The sequence below is a fragment of the Dendrobates tinctorius genome, unplaced genomic scaffold (genome assembly GCF_039654945.1).
Source record: "Dendrobates tinctorius isolate UK_male_01 unplaced genomic scaffold, ASM3965494v1 ptg000177l, whole genome shotgun sequence".
Lineage (NCBI taxonomy): Eukaryota > Metazoa > Chordata > Amphibia > Anura > Dendrobatidae > Dendrobates > Dendrobates tinctorius.
In genome coordinates, this window is record NW_027361844.1 from 534,828 (window position 1) to 555,323 (window position 20,496).

At 45.7% G+C, this 20,496-nt stretch overlaps 1 protein-coding gene across 3 annotated transcripts in view; it reads right to left on the reverse strand.

Moving 5' to 3' along the window:
* The window catches only part of NBEAL1 (neurobeachin like 1), a 363,036-nt gene that overhangs the window by 306,442 nt on the left and 36,098 nt on the right, over positions 1-20,496 (reverse strand). The gene's annotated exons all lie outside the window — the stretch shown is intronic.

Sequence of the window (20,496 nt, forward strand, 5' to 3'; positions counted from 1 at the left end):
ATGGCAGATCCTCTGTGCTTTCTTCTACCTTTTGAAAGATAAAGTTGTCAGCGAGAGAAGATAAGATTTTACTTGATCCGTTACATTTAGCGATCCCGACCACGATATGACCCGGTTAGGATCGCTGGTGCATTGCTAAATGGTCGCTAGTGAGCTGCCAAAGAGGCAGATCTCACTAGCGATGCAGCGGCGGTCGTACTCACCTGTCAGACGCGGCGAGGGTGACCATCTTCCGCCTGCATCCATGGCTCACTCGTCGGCACCAGCAGGAAGCCGATGACGAGTAATGGACCAGGCCGATCTCGCGCGATCAGCGATAGCCAGCGAGGGAGCCGGTCGGAGGTGAGTGTCACATGTAGAGATATCGCTAGTGATATCGCTGCTGCGTCACAAAATCGGTGACGCTTTAGCGATATCACTACGTGTAAAAGGCCCTTAAGAGACTAGGAGTGCTGAGATAATTGTGTGAGTCTTTTCAAAGATTAACTGTGTGCAGAATCTCCTGTGTATTCCTAGGAGATGCAGCTGCACAATGATCCCCCCCAGCTCACACTATCGGTGAGTGTTATATGCAGGATAGCCACGTCAGACACCCCCAAGTCGTTGGCGAGACAATTCCGGAGGCACTACAGTTTTCACATAAGTGATATTAAAAGAGTTTGGTCTCTTAGGTAAAGTAGAAATTATATTTACATTAGTACTTTATGTCTAAGAGGACACCTAGAGGAATGTGAAGGGCTTGGTGGAGAATAGCTTAGTTACTCACCGATAACGGTGTTTCTCGGAACCCATGACAGCACCACGGAGAGAGGGGATCCTCCCTTCAGGGACTGGAACCTACAGATAAAAAGGGCGGTACCTCTCCTCCATCCATCTCCAGTTGGATACAGAGCATCAGAGGGTCTCCAGGTTAGTTAGACAACAGAAATATATGCACAATATTATAATATTGCTTATTATCAGAAGCACCGTGCCTAAACGGAAACACTCTACAACCAAAAAAACGTGCTCACCACACTCGTGAAGGGGAGGGGAATAAGCAGGTGCTGTCATGGGTTCCGAGAAACACCGTTATCGGTGAGTAACTAAGCTATTCTCTCTCACCCATGACAGCACCACGGAGAGAATTACAGAGATTGGTAGCTTAGGGAGGGACCACCGCCTGAAGAACCCTTCTCCCGAAGGTCAGGTCAGACGTAGAGCCTAGATCTAATCGATAGTGTCTGAAAAAGGTTGAAGGTGATGACCAGGTGGCCGCCTTACAGATTTGTTCTATGGATACCTCAGATCTTTCAGCCCATGAGGTCGCCATCGCTCTTGTGGAATGGGCTCTCAACCCTTCCGGGATGGTATTCCCACTGGATGAATATGCCAGGGCAATCACATCCCTTATCCACCTTGCCAGGGTACTCTTAGATGCTTTGAGTCCCTTCCGAGGTCCCTGAAAACACACAAACAGAGAGCCTTCCTTCCTTTATTTTTTGGTGGCCTCTAGATACTGCACTAGGCACCTCTGCACATCTAAGGTGTGGAATTTTTCTTCTCCCTTATTTTTAGGATTTGGGCAGAATGAAGGAAGGACTACCTCTTGGGGACCTATGGAAGTGTGATGACATTTTCAGTAGATAAAGCCTGACCCGGCCTAAAATGACCCTATCATCTAGAATCTTTGTGAAAGGTGGCCCTACTGATAAAGCTTGCATATCGCTCACTCTGCGAGCTGATGTTAGCGCCAAAAGAAGCACTGTTTTTAACGACAGGATTCTTAGGGATGCTGAGTGAATAGGTGCGAATGGAGGGCCTGTTACTGTGGATAGTACAAGATTTAGGTTCCATGATGGTAATCTTTGATTAGCTATCGGCCTGGATCTGGATACGGCCTTAATAAATCTTGCCACCCAAGGATTACCTGCCATATCATGGTTATAAAGTGCGCCCAAGGCCGCTACTTGTACCTTTAATGTGTTGACCGCTAGACTCTGTTCTAGGCCCTTTTGTAGAAATTCTAGGATTTTATCAATGTGAACCCCATCATGAACCTATACCCCCGAAGTGGATAAGAATTTTTTCCACGTTCCCCGTAGGCTCTCATCGTAACCGGTTTCCTACTTTTTTGAATTGTGGTTATCAGGTTCTCTGAAAACCCTCTGTCTCTCATCAGTGCCCTCTCAAATTCCATGCTGTTAAATGGAGCCTCCCTGCCTGAGGGTGTAACACTGGGCCCTGCGATAGCAGGTCCGGGAGATCCGGTAGGATCCATGGGTCGGTTACCGAGAGTATTCTTAGCCAGGAGAACCAGGTTCTTTTGGGCCAGAAGGGGGCTATTAAAATCATTCTTGCCCCATCCTCCCTGACTTTTCTTAGCACTGCTGGGATCAGCATGATCGGGGGAAAGGCATATGTTAGGCCCTATGTCCATGGGAGTATGAAGGCGTCCAGAGCTAGAGGATTCCCCCTGGGGTCTATGGAGCAGAAAGATCCACTTTTTTGTTTCTGAAGTCGGCAAACAGATCTATGTCCGGGACCCCCAACTTTTTTACAATCTGCCGAAAAACGGACCGCTTTAGGACTCATTCCCCTTGTCGTAATTGGGTGCGACTCAGAAAGTCTGCCCTTTGATTCTCCGTGCCCCGGATGTGTAGCGCTGACAGAGATAGCAGGTTTGCCTCTGCTAATTTGAGGACTCTGGAGGATGTGTCCACTAGGGCTCGGAACCTGGTTCCCCCCTGATGATTTATATATGCTATTGTGACTCGATTGTCCGAAAATATGCGGACATGATGACCCTGGAGCAGGGGTAAGAAGTGTGTTAATGCGTAGCCCACAGCTAAGAGCTCTTACTGGTTCGAGGAGGCTTCTAATTCTTGAACTCCCCACGCACCCTGGGCCACTTCGTTGTTCATGTGTGCTCCCCACCACGTGGGACTGGCGTCTGTGGTAACTATGTGTGTTATTTTTGGTACCCAGGGGATCCCTTTGGAAAGGTTGTCTTGGCTTCTCCACCAGGCTAGGGAATGAGTAGTTTTTGAATTTAGGGTAATACAACCCTCTAGGTGTCCCCCTACTGCAGACTGGTTGGCTAGTACATCCCACTGTAGATCTCTCGTGTGTAACTGCTGGCAGGCAGGCGGAGAGAGAACCTAGTCGTGACATCGCTTTTCTTAATGTCATGGAGGGATTTTGGATGGCTCCTTTTACAATTTGAGCGATTTTCTTCTTCTTGCGGTCTGTGAGGCGGCACTCTTGAATGTTTGAGTCCAATGTTAGACCCAAGAATTCCTGTACTCTGCTGCTCTCCAATCTTGATTTTTTTTTTAGATTTAGGAGCCAGCCCAGGCCCCGCAGAGTGTCCATCACCCTGTCCCTCTGTTCCCGGCATTTTTGAGCCGAGGTGCTTGCTATTAAAAAATAGTCCAGATACGGGATTATTATTATGTCTTGCTCCCTTATATAGGCCATCATCTCTGCCACTATTTTGGTAAATACCCGTGGAGCTACAGATATTCCGAATGGCAAGGCTCTGTACTGGAGTTCTCTTATCTCGCCCTTTATCGAGACGACTAACCTGAGATATTTCCTGGAGTTTTTGTGAATGGGAACGTAATAGGCGTCGCTGAGATCTAACACCGTCATGAAGCAGTTCGGGAACAGGATTTTGGTGGTGGACCTGATTGACGCCATTTTGAAGCTTTGATTTCTGACGTATTTGTTTTACTTTTTTAAATTTATAATCGCCCGAAACGTGCCGTCTGGCTTGGTCACCAGGTAGTAAAACGCCCTGCCCCTCTCCTGCAGGGGAACCTCCTGGAGGACTCCTTTTTCTACCAAGCTTAGGACTTCGTTTTCTAGGGCTTCCTGCTCTTGCATACTGGATCTTAGCGGAGTCATTACATACTTTTGAGGCAGGAGGGAGAGAAAGTCTATCCTTAGGCCCTCCTAGATTAGGTTTACTATCCATGGGTTGTTTGAGATTCTTTTCCAGGCTGGGAGAAAAAGGTTTAACCTTCCCCCCCACCCTGGGCAAACTGTCACTTAGAGGGCTTTTTGTCTCAGGACGAGTTGCCGAAGAGGAACCCTCTATCTCTTCTCTTGTCATCCCACTTTTGCGCTCTCGGTGGTCTCCGCTGAAGAAACTTTCTATTCCGAAAGGGCCTCTTAAATGCTGCAGGCCCTAAATTTGGGAAACCTTTCTTCATGTCCCCCGCTTTCTGGAGGATGTCATCTAACGTCTCCCCAAAAAGGAATTTTCCTTCACAGGGGATTGAACACAGTTTCATCTTGGTCTGTAGGTCCCCCGGCCAGCTTTTAAGCCATAGTGTTCTACGTGCTGCATTTGAGAGTGCTGCTTTGGACGATAACCAGACTGAGTCTGCCGATGAGTCCGCTAAGAAGGCAGCCGCTCCCCTTATTACTGGGATAGAGTCTAGGATTTTATCCCTTGGCGTCCCTTCTCTTAGATGATTTTCTAGTTGGTCCACCCAAACCATTAGGGCTCTCGAAGTACATGTTGCCGTTATGGCTGGCCTGAGGTTACCTCCAGATGATTCCCATGCCCCTTTAAGAAAGGCATCTGCCTTTTTATCTAGGGGATCCCTGAGGGTGCCCATGTCCTCAAAGGGGAGGGCGATTTTCTTTGAGGCCTTTGTGACAGCTACATCGAGCTTCGGGGCTTTATCCCAAGATGTAGATGCCTCTTGCTCAAAGGGATATTTCCTTTTAAGGGAAGGGACCGTGGTGTTTTTCCTGTCTGGTTTATCCCATTCTTTTTTGATTAGACCCCGCACATTTTCATTTAGCGGGAACACTCTCCACTTTTTCTGGCTCAGTCCCCCGAACATTATGTCCTGGACTGTTTTATCAGCCCTAGGGTCCAGCACCCCCATGGTAGACCTTACCACTTTCACTAGTTTGTCTACCACGTCTAGGGGGAAGCAGTGACGCCCCTCTGTTTCCTCGTCTGAGGATGAGGAACCGGAATCTGAGGTTTTTGACATGATTTCTCCCGACGTTGAGGAATCCGACTGGGAAGTCACTATTGTGTCTTTCTTTTTTGATTTGTCCCTATGCTTAAGGGATGTAAGGGCACTCTGAACCTCCGATTTTATTGCGGTTCTTAGGTCAGAGGCGAAATCTGGAGTTTCCTGACAGAGGATTTCTTTTGTACATGACTCAGAGTTTTTTCTCCCAAGAAATAGGTAGGGGCCTAGTACAAGTGGGGCACTCCCTGTTCTTTTTCCCCTTCTTCTTTCCCTAGTAAGGGAAATGGATTTTTAATACAATGGTGAACATTCACGAAGATCACTCACCCAAAAGTATGCGACTGCAGGTACCGATTCGGGAGATGGAGTCAGGTCCTGAATAGGCTGCTCTCCTGGTGGCGATTTGCTCCTTGCAGCTGACGTGCTACGCTGCGTGGAGTAACTACTGGAACGACCATCCGTACCACGTTCCTTTTGACGATGATGGTGGTGGTGCTGCTGCTGCTTAAGCTGCTGCCTGGCTTGCTGCTCTTGTTGCTGGTCGCTATCCCCCATGTTCAGGATTGCTTCCAGCCAGGAGCGCTTGTGCAGCCACCATTTTAAATTTCCCGGCTGTGACGTCACCGCTCCCATCCTGCACCACGGTCCCCGGGAGAGCGCTCCTGCGCATGCGCCAGTTCTCCGGACCCTGAAGCCAGCTTCTACTTCCGAGGCGGCCGCCATCTTAGTACACCTCTGTACCCCGGTGCCGCCCGCATGTTTGCCGGGTCCCCGCGAGCCCCGACTTCCTCTCCGGAGCGGCGGCTCCGGCGTCTCTCCCGCCCGCTCACCCGGCAGCCCGCATCGGCCCCAGCAGTGGCAGCTTCGGGCACCGCACCTTCCCGAGGCAGGGGCCTCCCCGCTGCCATCACCGGTGAGGCCGGCCCCGGATCCTGGACACACGAAAGGTACCGTACTGTGGGTCCCCCGTCAGGGACAGGAACCCAACTGAAGGCGGAGGAGAGGTACTGCCCTTTTTATCTGTAGGTTCCTGTCCCTGAACGGTGGATCCCCTCTCTCCATGGTGCTGTCATGGGTGAGAGAGAAAGAAGCATTGCTGATGTTACAAAGTCAGCCACACAGGAGAGTGTATAGACTGCGGGTCTAGCAAGATGAGGATTGGTAGTCAGGCGAGATCATAGGATCAGACTGGCCACACTGAAAGGATTAAAACACATGGATTATCTGAACAACATGTACATATTATGCTTATAAATTCTGCTTGAGGCCGGGTCCCACTAGCTAATCCTATCAGATGCGATATGCTAATATCCCCTCGACTCTTGGTGATATCCGAGTGAGGTGTGATGTTTCACAAGCAGTCATAGATTTATAATTCAATCTCAATTTTTTGCGATCTTGGGTTGGGTGAGGGCTTATTTTTTGCGTGCAGAGCTGACGTTTTTAAATGATACCATTTATGAGCAGATATGATCTTTTGATCGCCCGTTATTGCATTTTAATGCAATGTCGCGGCGACCAAAAAAACAATTCTGGCGTTTTTTTTTCCTGCTATGCCGTTTAGCGATCTGGTTAATCCTTTTTTTTTTCATTGATAGATTGGGCAATTCTGAACACGGCGATACCTAATATGTGTATGCTTGATTGTTTTATTTTGAATGGGACAAAAGGAGGGTGATTTGAACTATATATATTTTATTATTATTTTTTTTCATATTTTTAAAACTTTTTTTTTTTTTTTAATTCTGGCATGCTTCAATAGCCTCCATAAGAGGCTAGAAGCTGCCACAACTTGATCGGCTCTGCTACATAGAGGCGATGAGCAGATCACTTATATGTAGCTGAATTACAGCATTGCTGTGAGCGCTGACCACCAGGTGGCTCTCATAGCAATTAAACTATCAACAACCATAGAGGTCTCCAGGAGTCCTCTGGTTGTTATGTCAACGCATTGCTGACCCCCGATCACGTGACAGGGGTCAGCGATGCGCATATCTCCGGCCCGGCAGCGCTGGTTAAATGCCGCTGTCAGTGTATTACAGTGGTGTTTAACTAGTTAGTAGGCGCGGGTGGATCACGATTCTGCCCGCGCCTATTGCGGGCACGTCAGCTGTTCAAAACAGCTGACATGTCCCGGCTTTGATGCGGGCTCACCGCCGGAGATCTGACCTCAGACGTACTATCCCGTCTAAGGTCAGAAAGGTTAATTGCAAATGGGAGCGAGCCCTTAAGCAGTTATTGGTAACAACTTTTCAGAAATTACAATTTTGCCTAAAATTTAATTTGCAAAGCAACAGTGTCATAAATCTACCGTATCTCATATCTAAAGTAATTTTGTTACAAGTTATTACAAGGCAATTTACACTCATCAAACAAGAGCATATGGAGAACTGCAACTTCATGAGCGTTACAGACACAAGCAGCTGTTCCTCGTTGATATCGCCTCACAGCAAGCAGCATCAATAATAGGAAACAGGTGGACAAGGAAAGACGCATCAAATGCGGCCACTCCGGAGTAACTATGTCAACCCAAACGACAAATAGTGACCACAAGAGAACGGCAGGCAGTGATTTCATTCAGCTACATGAATAGTACACGCCAGAAAACGTAACCCTATGGTCATATTCCCAAGTGCAAAAACACTTTTTCCCTGAAAGTGTTCTCTCAACATACAAAACCACAATCTGCTTTGATTATTGCATTTATTTTTTATGTAACTTTCCCCTTATTTATGAGGTTTTGGTGCAAATTGTCAAGCATGAGTTTGTGTGTTTTTTAGTACTGGGATTCTGCACTTGAGATTGTGACTGCTTTTTCACATGAGTATTTCAGGCTTCTTAAAGAAGCATATATGGAAAAAAAGGTGCTGCAAAAGATGCAAAGATCAACAGCGCCATTAATAACACAGTGAGCATGAGATCACATCCATGTGGCTTGAACAGTTACACGAACAGTGCCGGTCTTGATGAATCAGGGCCTTTTCCCACATTTTATGCTGACCTGAAGCATTACCTTGGGACTGGAATACCTTTAAATCTCTGCTCATCCTGAAGATCGCAGTAATGTAGGTGGTCCTGCCCAATGAGTGACAGCTATTTCTCTATGCATACTCCTACAGGAAGAATTGTGAATCACTGGGTACGACCCTAGAATTAGCAAAGAATTAAAATGGATATTTAGTTAAAACAAGTTGTCATTTATCCATAGGATAGGTGATCACTGATTGATTGGAGGATGTCTGAATGCCAGAATGGGAAAGTTTTATCCCTGGTACAAAACAGAGCATCAGGTTAATGCTCGACCACCTCTCCATTCATTCCTTATGAGGCAGCCATAAAAAGCCGAGTGCGGCCTTGCGAACTTCTGCTCCATTGTAAAAGCTCCCCATTGGGACGATCAATGCGGGCCCCAGCACTCAGAATCCCAACAATTGCGGTAACAAGTTAGCACCTGCCTTGTGGATGGATTTTTTTTTTTTTAGATAAAACAAATAAATGACATGATTTACTAAAACTTTTGTATTAAAAAAAAAAAAAGCTATGCAACAATTTGCTCAGTTCCCCTGCTCTATAAAACACAATGACTGGAGTTTTACACTGGTTTTTTTTTTCGTTGTGACAAGTTTCCTTTAGGAACAAAAAAAAAAAAAGTGTAAAAAGGGAATGTGCTGGCAAGTTCAGCGAGACCAAAAGTCCAACAGAGCACAGAAGACAACAACGTGGAGGATGACACAATTCTTTCCTGTAAAGCAGATCGATCATTAGATTTCACAATACACACTGCATACTGTATATTAAGAACCCCTGGGCCCTAAAGAGGCTGCTGTACTTTGATACATCCGTGTCAAAATGACTGCATAATCCTGACATTAAGGCTATGTTCACACGTGGCGTTTTTTTCGCGTTTTCGCTGCGGTTTTTACCGCGAAAACGCGAAAAATAAGCATCCCATGCATTCCTATAGGATTCCACAATGCTGTGCTAATGCTGTATTTTTCACCGCGGCGGAATCGCTTCGCAGTAAAAAACGCAGCATGCTCATTAATTTAGCGGAATCACGGCGATCCCGCACCCATAGGAATGCATTGTTCTGCTTACTTTCCGCATGTAGCTGTGCACACCATGCGAAAAGTAAGCAGAATATTTGCGGATGGTACCCACGGTCCGGAGGAGAGGAGACTGTCCTCCGGGCTGTGGGTACCATATCCCTGTAAAAAATAGAATTTAAAATAAAAAATATTGTTATTCTCACCTTCCGGCATCCCGCGCAGCCTTCCCGCCTCTCTCCACGAGAACGGACGTCATCGCGGTAATTCTCACAAAGGATTACTGGGACCGGGAGCGTGGAGTGAGGCGGGAAGGCAGCGCTGGACGCCGGAAGGTAAGAATAACAATTTTTTTTTTTATTACTATTTTTTACATCCTATCTTTACTATTGATGCCGCATAGGCGGCCTCAATAGTAAAAAGTTGGTCACACTCGTCAAACACTATGTTTGACGAGTGTGACCAACCTGTCAATCAGTTCTCCAAGCGATGCTACAGATCGCTTGGAAAACGCTAGCATTCTGCAAGCTTGCAAATCGCTAGTTTTTCCGTGGGAAAATCGCAGGAATTTAAAATGAGGTTTTCTGCGAAATGGAATTCTGGAATTCCCGCGGTAACTTCCGCGGAAGTTCCGCAAAGTGTGCACATAGCCTAAAGGTTTATTTTAAACATTCTGCTTGTTTACCCAACTACTTTTAAGCATTGAAAATGGAGAAAGTGTGTAAAAATGGCTGCAATTCCTGAACGGTCCTTTAAGTCTTGATGGCTTTATTTCATAACCACTCTATCGGGATACAGAGACTAAAGGATGAAAATGCTGTCACTGCCTACACGTCTGGTCCGGACTATACGAGTGGATTTACACGGACTTGTAACACTAATGCCCACTGACCAGCTACATGTTGTCGTACAACAATCTTGTTAGACAGGCCAACTGCACAGAACAATCGGGTATTGGTGGTTCTGTGCTCAGAGGCTGCCATCGCTCTCAGTAGCACAAAGGACTGTTTGCAAGGGACGCTGTGCTGCTGAGATCGATGATCTTTTAAGCCAGTTTAAAAATAATTTCACCCAAATGAGCCCGTGTACAATGGCCAATCATTGGGAAACGAGTGCTCCTAGGAACGAGTGCTGCCAAAAATAGCGCAAGGTAAAGGGGGTTTTACACATAGCGATATCGATATGTGCCCCAAGTAATACAGCAAGGATATTGTATGATGGGATCAGACAGTGGCGGATTAAGTGGACTATGGGCCCGGGGCTGTTCATAAAACCTGGGCCCCTGTACCCCCCTTCCCACCTGAGCGCTGCGGTCCCCGTGCGGGAATTGACAGCCGTACGGACCGCAGCACTTGGTTTGCTGCGGGTCCATACGGAAAACCCGCCACCATTCCACCACGTGTGGACATGGCCTAAAAAGACGTTGCACATAAGCTGTAGGCCTACGGCCAATACGCACAAAATCGCCCAACGTGATCCTGGCCATAGGGGATCCACTTTAATGTCCCCACTTTAATTTGAAGTCCCCTTACTTCATCCATTGCAGTCCCCTATCACCCACTCACTTCATCTGCAGTGCCGCTTCATCATTTGCAGCCCCTTATCCCCCTTCCATTTTATCATGTGCAGTCCCCTTCCCCCCCAACTTCATGTGCAGCCCCACTCCCCCATCATCATGTGCAGTTAATTTTACCCCCACATCATGTGCAGTCCCCCTTACCCCCAATTCATCATGTGCAGTCCCCCTTACCCCCAATTCATCATGTGCAGTCCCTCTTACCCCCAATTCATCATGTTCAGTCCCACTTACCCCTTAATTCATTATGTGCAGTTCCCCTTACCCCCAATTCATCATGTGCAGTCCCACTTACCCCTTAATTCATCATGTGCAGTCCCACTTACCCCTTAATTCATCATGTGCAGTCCCACTTACCCCTTAATTCATCATGTGCAGTCCCACTTACCCCTTAATTCATCATGTGCAGTCCCCCTTATCCCCCACTTCATCATGTGCAGCCCCACTTATCCCCCAATTCATCATGTGCAGCCCCACTCACCCCCCCTTCATCATGTGCAGCCCCACTCACCCCCTTCATCCTGTGAAGCCCCCACTCACCCCCTTCATCCTGTACAACCCCAGTCACCCCCCCTTCATCATATACAGCCCCCAGTCACCCCCCTTCATCATATACAGCCCCCAGTCACCCCCCCTTCATCATATACAGCCCCCAGTCACCCCCCTTCATCATATATAGCCCCCAGTCACCCCCCTTCATCATATACAGCCCCCAGTCACCCCCCTTCATCATATACAGCCCCCAGTCACCCCCCCTTCATCATATACAGCCCCCAGTCACCCCCCCTTCATCATATACAGCCCCCAGTCACCCCCCCTTCATCATATACAGCCCCCAGTCACCCCCCCTTCATCATATACAGCCCCCAGTCACCCCCCCTTCATCATATACAGCCCCCAGTCACCCCCCCTTCATCATATACAGCCCCCAGTCACCCCCCCTTCATCATATACAGCCCCCAGTCACCCCCCCTTCATCATATACAGCCCCCAGTCACCCCCCTTCATCATATACAGCCCCCAGTCACCCCCCCTTCATCATATACAGCCCCCAGTCACCCCCCCTTCATCATATACAGGCCCCAGTCACCCCCCCTTCATCATATACAGGCCCCAGTCACCCCCCCTTCATTGTGTACAGCCCCCACTCACCCCCTCCCCCATTTAATTCATTTTATAAATAAAAAAATATAAAAAAAAGTTCCCCACACTTACCTCACAGCCGGCTCGCTCCCCAGCAGCGCCTCTGCTTTCAGCATCCTCCGGGACATGTCGGCGCGTGCACGATGACGTCAACGCGCACGCCCGACATCTGACCCGGAAGTACAGCCGGAGCTGAGCAGCCGTCAAGGTGACGGCCGTGCACAGCTCCCGGCCCCTCATAGAATGTGACGCGGGCGGCTGTCTGCGGCCGGCGGCGTCACAGCACAGGGCACGGCCGGCCCTGTACAGGTGCTGGGGGAGCGGTCCGGGGGGGCATTTGCCTCTCTGCCACCCGGCCCAGCCCGCCCCTGCCCCTGGGCCCCTGCCCCTGGGCCCCCAAAAAACCTTGGGCCCGGGGCGACCGCCCCATCCGCCCCTATTAAGATCCGCCATTGGGATCAGAAGCAATTACCATTGTTTCAGAATCAGACACCAAAACAGCCCTGCTTTATTCAAGGTCATTCTGATTACATGGATGAATAACTTCCCCTATCATGGGATCAGCTCTGGTTACAAGAACAAGTTCTCAGAGATAACAAGCCTTTACAGCCATGGACCTATTTACAAAGGAGCACTTTGTGGTGACAGAAAACAGTTCTGTTATTACATTTTATTCTGCAGTAACACTCCATAAACATCTTATCACGTCCATGAACGGCACTGTGGGGTACCAGTTTGTGGAGGGTCTCAGGAGCTGAATTCTCTGCCCCAGCAGCTGATGTGGCTACAATGATATGGCATCTGTAACCACCGAGCCCGCAGCCGAGCTCCGACCTCTTGCCTTAAGGCTATGTGCCCACGTATGCAGAAATTTCCTGAGCAAAACCTGATTCCTTCCCAGGAAATCCGCATTTTTATTTTTCGCGTTTTTTTGTGCGTTTTTTCCAGAGCATCAACATACTCATTGAATATAGTTGGAAATGCATTTTATTCCGCAAAATTAATGAACATGCTGCGTTTTTTTCCGCGATGCATTTTTTTTGCGGAAAAAAAACGCATCATGTGCACAAAAATTGTGGAATGCATTGTAAGACTGGAATGCTTAATGTATGAGTTTAAGAGTTTTCTGCAAGGAAAAAAACACTTAAAAAACACTTACGTGGGCACACAGCCTTAACTATTTAAATTACATTGTCAATTTCTGTCAGCAATGTTTAAACAGAACGCGTGCCTGTGCTTGCACATACTAGCTCCTGGTGACACCTGTGGCACGATTGTGGGGTGCCAATGGGCTACAAGAGAGCCAAGTGTCTCTTCAAAGGCTCCATCACTGCCATGTACATAATCCTCTTAAAGGGAACCTGTGAGCCGGATTGTGCACAGAAACCTATACACAGTGTCAGGTCAGCGCCGTTATACTCAATACAATGATACCTTGGTTGATGGTTGTTCTTTAATCTTTATGTTAATGATATGCTTGTGCCCTAAGGCAGGGTTGGGGTATGTGGTGCTCTGATTAGATATTCATAATACACCCTGCTGACCAGTTACTGATCCCTCACTGCCCTGCCCCCTAGCTTACATACTGAATGTGCCGGCCGTGACACCTGCTCTGCAGCATAATCGCACGGTTACTGTGCAGCTGACTGCTCACCCCAAACTGTAAAGCCAGCCCCTTCTCTATCTTGAACTAGGTATCGACAGGGTCCGGCAACTGAAATGAGCAGTCAGCCACATCACACCCAGCACTGGTCATCAACATGAGAGAAGATGTTGTATGCCAATCTTGGCGCCAATATCTTTAGATTGGGACACCTTTTCTAATTCAAGTAGATTAGAGAGAGCTAGAGAGATTATTGTGCTACCCAGTTATCAGGCAAGGCTATATCTAGTCAACCTGCTGTACACGATTGTTGGGAAGGAACACAAAGTTGCTAAAGAAAGCACAATTACTATGCTCTATTAAAGGGGTTGTCAGTCCTCGGTAAAATAATCTGTAAGCACTGCAGTTTGCAGAAACTAAACAGTGTGTAATAAGCACAGTATTAGGATTCTGCTCAGCCTGTCAGTTCCAGCAGCCATCGACTGCCCCCAAGTGTGTGATTTACATACTTGACATCACAGAAAGACATGGGATGCCAAATACTAATAGCAGTGTGTGTGTGTGTGTTACCCATTTAACATTTGTAAGGAACTTTGTGATGAAGAACTCCCATGATCTTGCTCCTATGCAGCCAAAGAAAAAATCTAGCTTTTTTCCAGCTGCCACATAAGGGCTCATTACATACATATTTATACAATAGCCATTGATTTCAATTAACACAATATAAATGGCTGAGGACGTGTCATATTTGTACCAATTGTGAAGATCAGAAAGTCACAAATGAGAGGTCACTAATCCTAGTAGAAACTATAGCAACACGAAGCCAAGTTGCAGATTTTAAGGCTACACTTTCTTACTTCAGTTTCTGCTCCAGCTCGGTTACACTGAATAAACAATCCTGATTCAAGCTGTTACCAGGTTTAGATGTCCAACTTTCCAGCTTCCAAAAACAGTCCAATGACAAATAAAGTAAGAATGCTGCGGCTGAGCAGCGCAGAGGAACACGGAGCGGCGTCTGGTCTGGTCTGGGCACCTGCAATTAAGTCAAGTTTATAGAGAACGGTCACCTTAAAAATGGTGAACGATCTATGGGCGGTACGGTATGGAGAAGAAGTTTAGCATACCGATATACAGGTCTGTGGGCAAAGATTCAGTATGGATCGCATTTTAATCATATGAATCCTTTCTCTTTCCATGCTAAACAGTCAAGTGGGCGGTCCTAATCAGTGACCATCAGCCTTCCATGTATAGGTGATCAGGAGGCGCTCACTGTCAATGATTAGGTCCACCCTCGAGGGATTTTTAATGAATAACAAACAAGTTACACCAAATCTTTTCCCTTAAACCAACACACTATTCTGCTCAGTTTCTCCTCCCCTATAATATTCTGCACACAGAATTCACAACATAAATCATCAGGTACAACTTACCTTGACTGAAAGCTGATCCAATCATTAAAGCTGTAGTTACATTGTAACATTTATGATGAAAAAAAAGAAAGGATACTACTTGTTCATTACAGACATTTATAGCCAAGAAAAGATGAGGAGCATTATTTTCTGTGGTGGTAATTACAGCTGTAATTATGAGAAATTATACTAAATACTAGTAATAAGCAATCGTGCTGGGATAGGGAGTTAGACAGCCACAACATATGCAGGGATTGAATAACAAACAGGAACCCCTGCCTGTGTTACAGCTGTCAAACAGCCACAAGGCATGCAGCCGCGGGGACTCGAACACGCAGAGGACACTGTCAGCAGCAGAGCATGCTCGGATAACCCCTTATCCAAACATGTTCATGCAGTACTACTAAATACAAAGGGTATGTGCCCAAACTAAGTATTTGCAGATTATATATATATATATATATATATATATATATATATATATATATATATATATCTCACGAACCAAAGTGTTGGCTGGTGTAAAATACACATGTTTAAGCATTTTTGCTTTTCAATTAATTCCCATGAACAGGAAAAGAAAAGCATGTGCCAAAGTGGCCACATTACCAATCGTTAACTGGGATGTCGCAATGTGACATAGCAATCTTCAGGTCATACAACTAAAGTCACTGTGTAATCACGCCTTATTGTCCAGCACTAAGCACACTTAAGGAATAAGAGGAAGACAATCCAGCGCCGGATACCCCCGATCTACTAGTAGACTACACATACGAAGAACTGTTTACTGACAGTACAAAAGAAAGGATGAATTAATGTATAGCACTTTAATAGATGTTCCCACCACAAAACCATAACAGCCTGATGGAGCCCATACACATTAGGTAAAAGTTGGCTGGAATGGCTAATTTACACCAGAATGAATGATTAGTGAGAAACTAGCATTGATTTTCAACTGATGAAAAATCCTTATCATTCAAACCACAGATAAGAACTGGCAGCATCATAGGCTGAAATAAAAAAAGTAAAAAAAAAAACTCTGGGCGATGCAGTCAGATATATTTTGGGACGTCGACAAACAATAGTCAACAACCTTAATATACCTGGTATGCAATAGTATAAAACAGCTCCTCCAAAAAGAAAGGAAATGATTAAAACCAGGAGATATGGACAGTTTTCATCTATGACAATGTTGTCGTACTCACTGGATGGCAGTAAACCTTATCCTTGATCATGGTGTTAAAATATAGAAAAGGAAGGTGTTTATCAGCATTCAAATTGGCCTCGGGCGGTGGGATGACTTCTGGATAAAGGAAACTACCACTGACACTGTGTATATGGTCCATGAACCAACTCCGAGTGCACAATTGTTTCCATTTAAAGATGTTGTACACTACTCAGACAACTTCTTCTGAAGCCCTTTGTTCCCCCCACCCCTCTCCCACAGTAAAACACCACCACATACTAATCTCCGATGCTGGCGCTGTCCCAGCAGTGTTAGGACTGTCTTTCTCAGGGGTCATGTCATGTGATCCCTGCAGCCAATCAGCGCTGGCTTGACTCTCCTCTCCATATCTGACATCCAGATGAAGTGTGAGAATAGCAGCAGCTCTCACTTCTCCGGATCTCTTGATTTGTCCAAGGTGGGGGAGAGGGAAGTGAGTACTGACTGGCCACAGGGATCATGTGACATAACCATGTGACATATGCCCTGAAAGAGCAAGTGCTGACACTGCTGGAACAGCGCCGGCACCAGAGGTAAGTGTTGCTGTTTAACTGGGGGAAAAACATGGATTCTTAAGGATTTCTGAGTAGTGGACAACACCTTTAATGTGTAATGGAAAGTTAAAGGGGTTGTCCATTACCTTAAACAGTCTCTCTATTTAACAATCATTAAAACCAAGCATTTTTCTAATTTGATACAATTCACTACAGTTTTTATTTCTTTTTCCCACTTCTGAGGACGTATCGTTTGAAACTCCCAGCATACATCGGAACATAAAAACTGATGATCGCTCAGTGGGCCAGTCCTGCACTATGCCATGCTTCCCTCCTTGTTTCAGTACCCCTCCATCTTCGAAGTGGAATGTCATTAGTGATGGGGATGCTCTGCTCTCCGACTGTTGCACTGCTCAGTGTGTCCACTCTTCTAACTGGCATTCTGATAGTCAGCAAGGAAAGAAGACAGAGTATATGTCAGCTATGTAAACCAAATCATACTCTGTGTGTCTTTTCTACTTGCCCATTCTGTCATCTTTGCTCTTGCGCTCAGATCTGAAGCCATCCTGAATCCGGACAAGGAGAAAGAACACAATGAGCAGAGGAGCAGAACAGACCAAATCGGTCATTAATGATGCACCTTACCCCCTTTCTTACTCGCACATCATTTTGATGTAAGTACACTATGGTTTCCCTCTATTTAAGAGGCAGTCTCAGCATTTTGCATCTATGACTTAGGGTATTTTTTGGTAAGGGCTCTATTTACCTGTTTATATATTTTTGCATATACGCATTTTGCACGTGACCTTTTGATAAATCTATTATGACAATGTCCTTTGGTACCACTCCATTGGAGTATTCTGTTTTCTTGTAAAATTTTTGCTCATTTTTTGACATCAAAATATTTTTCTCCATGAGACCTGCGTAGCACTCTGGGTGTTTTCAGTTGGTTTAACATATCTATTTGTGGAGTGTGTCTCCTCTATGTTTTTTGCATTTAGCTCAATTTTTATGTTGGTATTTATCACTTTTAATATGTGCCCGATTCATCCCCCACCCAACATGAATAATGCCGGTCTTGGTGAATCAAGGCCATAGCGACACGCTGATAGCACACTGGAGATTTCCACTTCTAGATACTATATACCGTAACCTGCCATTAACAAGGAGCTCTTGCACTGCAATTAGGAAAATTATTAAAAGAAAAATAATCTCATCTCACAGAAACTATTGCCAAACAATGGCTGGGGAAAAAAAAAAAAAAAAAATCAGTTGAGTCAACACCATCTATGATGAAAGATGGGATCGTCCCAAAACCTAAGGGTGTAGTCCCTTATAAGAAACTAGTCAATGCCCTTTTTAAGTTTAGATCTTTAATTATCAAAATTAATTACCTAAATACAGTAGGAAGTAGTGTCATTGAGCAGGGTTGTTGCTTTTTGTAACGAAAGACAGTTCAGCAAATATCACAATTTTTCTTCTTGGGGGGACAGATGAATAACCATTGTGACTGATGGTACTACCACGTGAGCTTGACTACAAGTCACTGTGTAGCCCAAGTCTTAACTCCCCCACTCCAGTGTTTTTTTTGTTAGCAGACCTGGAGTGGTATCCTTAATGTAAGTTCCCTGCCCCAAGTTTTATACTTACCAGCCACCGTCTTCTTCTGTTCTCCGCACCACTTTGGTCTCTCTTCTGCAGGTTGTGACCTGCCAGATTCCCCCCAGTGTTTGATGGACGGGCCCGAGGTCTCTTCTCAATGCAAGTTTATGAGAGCCAAAATGATGCCAGAATGGGGGTCTCATGGACTTACATTGAGAACTTGTCACTTTTTACTTCCAGTCAGTCAAAAGTCGCAGTCACAAGATGGTAGTGCGGGAAGAGCTAAAGACGGCAGCTGGTAAGTATAATACTAGGGTCAGAGTACTTAGATTGGTTGCACCACTCCAACACTGAAATAAAAAAAAAGCTTTAAGCCAAGATCGCACGACCAAATACAGTGCCTACAAGTAGTATTCAACCCCCTGCAGATTTAGCAGGTTTACACATTCGGAATTAACTTGGCATTGTGACATTTGTGACATTTGGACTGTAGATCAGCCTGGAAGTGTGAAATGCACTGCAGCAAAAAAAGAATGTTATTTCTTTGTTTAATTTTTTTTTTTAAATTGTGAAAAGTTTATTCAGAGGGTCATTTATTATTTAACCCCTCAAACCACCAGAATTCTGTTTGGTTCCCCTAAAGTATTAAGAAGTATTTCAGGCACAAAGAACAATGAGCTTCACATGTTTGGATTAATTATCTCTTTTTCCAGCCTTTTCTGACTATTTAAGACCCTCCCCAAACTTGTGAACAGCACTCATACATGGTCAACATGGGAAAGACAAAGGAGCATTCCAAGGCCATCAGAGACAAGATCGTGGAGGGTCACAAGGCTGGCAAGGGGTACAAAACCCTTTCCAAGGAGTTGGGCCTACCTGTCTCCACTGTTGGGAGCATCATCCGGAAGCGGAAGGCTTATGGAACTACTGTTAGCCTTCCACGGCCTGGACAGCCTTTGAAAGTTTCCTCCCGTGCCGAGGCCAGGCTTGTCCGAAGAGTCAAGGCTAACCCAAGGACAACAAGGAAGGAGCTCCGGGAAGATCTCATGGCAGTGGGGACATTGGTTTCAGTCAATACCATAAGTAACGTACTCCACCGCAATGGTCTCCGTTCCAGACGAGCCCGTAAGGTACCTTTACTTTCAAAGCGTCATGTCAAGGCTCATCTACAGTTTGCTCATGATCACTTGGAGGACTCTGAGACAGACTGGTTCAAGGTTCTCTGGTCTGATGAGACCAAGATCGAGATCTTTGGTGCCAACCACACACGTGAGGTTTGGAGACTGGATGGCACTGCATACGACCCCAAGAATACCATCCCTACAGTCAAGCATGGTGGTGGCAGCATCATGCTGTGGGGCTGTTTCTCAGCCAAGGGGCCTGGCCATCTGGTCCGCATCCATGGGAAGATGGATAGCACGGCCTACCTGGAGATTTTGGCCAAGAACCTCCGCTCCTCCATCAAGGATCTTAAGATGGGTCGTCATTTCATCTTTCAACAAGACAACGACCCAAAGCACACAGCCAAGAAAATCAAGGCCTGATTCAAGAGGCAAAAAATCAAGGTGTTGGAGTGGCCTAGTCAGTCTCCTGACCTTAACCCAATTCAAAACTTGTGGAAGGAGCTCAAGATTAAAGTCCACATGAGACACCCAAAGAACCTAGATAACTTGGAGAAGATCTGCATGGAGGAGTGGGCCAAGATAACTCCAGAGACCTGTGCCGGCCTGATCAGGTCTTATAAAAGACGATTATTAGCTGTAATTGCAAACAAGGGTTATTCCACAAAATATTAAACCTAGGGGTTGAATAATAATTGACCCACACTTGTATGTTTAAAATTTATTAAAATTTAACTGAGCAACATAACTTTTTGGTTTGTAAGATTTATGCATCTGTTAATAAATCCTGCTCTTGTGTGAAGTTTGAAGGCTCTAACTTATTTGCATCTTATCAAACCTGCTAAATCTGCAGGGGGTTGAATACTACTTGTAGGCACTGTAGATAAAAAAAATTGTCCAATTTTCATCCACAAAAAAAAAGACAATTTTTCATCAGTATGGTCATCCGTCTAGCATTCGTTATGACACATCAACCGTGAATAAAACTTACAAGACCAAAAACAGGTTTCCTATGATAAGAAATGCAATGAATCCATACAAATCAGATGCTATGTATTTTTTTTTTTTTTTTTTTTGCACACTGACTTAAATAGGCAAGTATCACTGGAAAAACTGAAGAAAGTAGAACGTGCTGTGATTTTTTTTCAAGTGGACATTTGGTTTGTGTGAAACAACAGTAAATCTGAACAGCACTATAGAGTAACATTGATCTTAGCACTGTCACACGGAGCAAAAATACAGTTGTGTGAACGTAGCCCAACAGGGATGTATTAAATCCCATCACAGTGATGAATAGA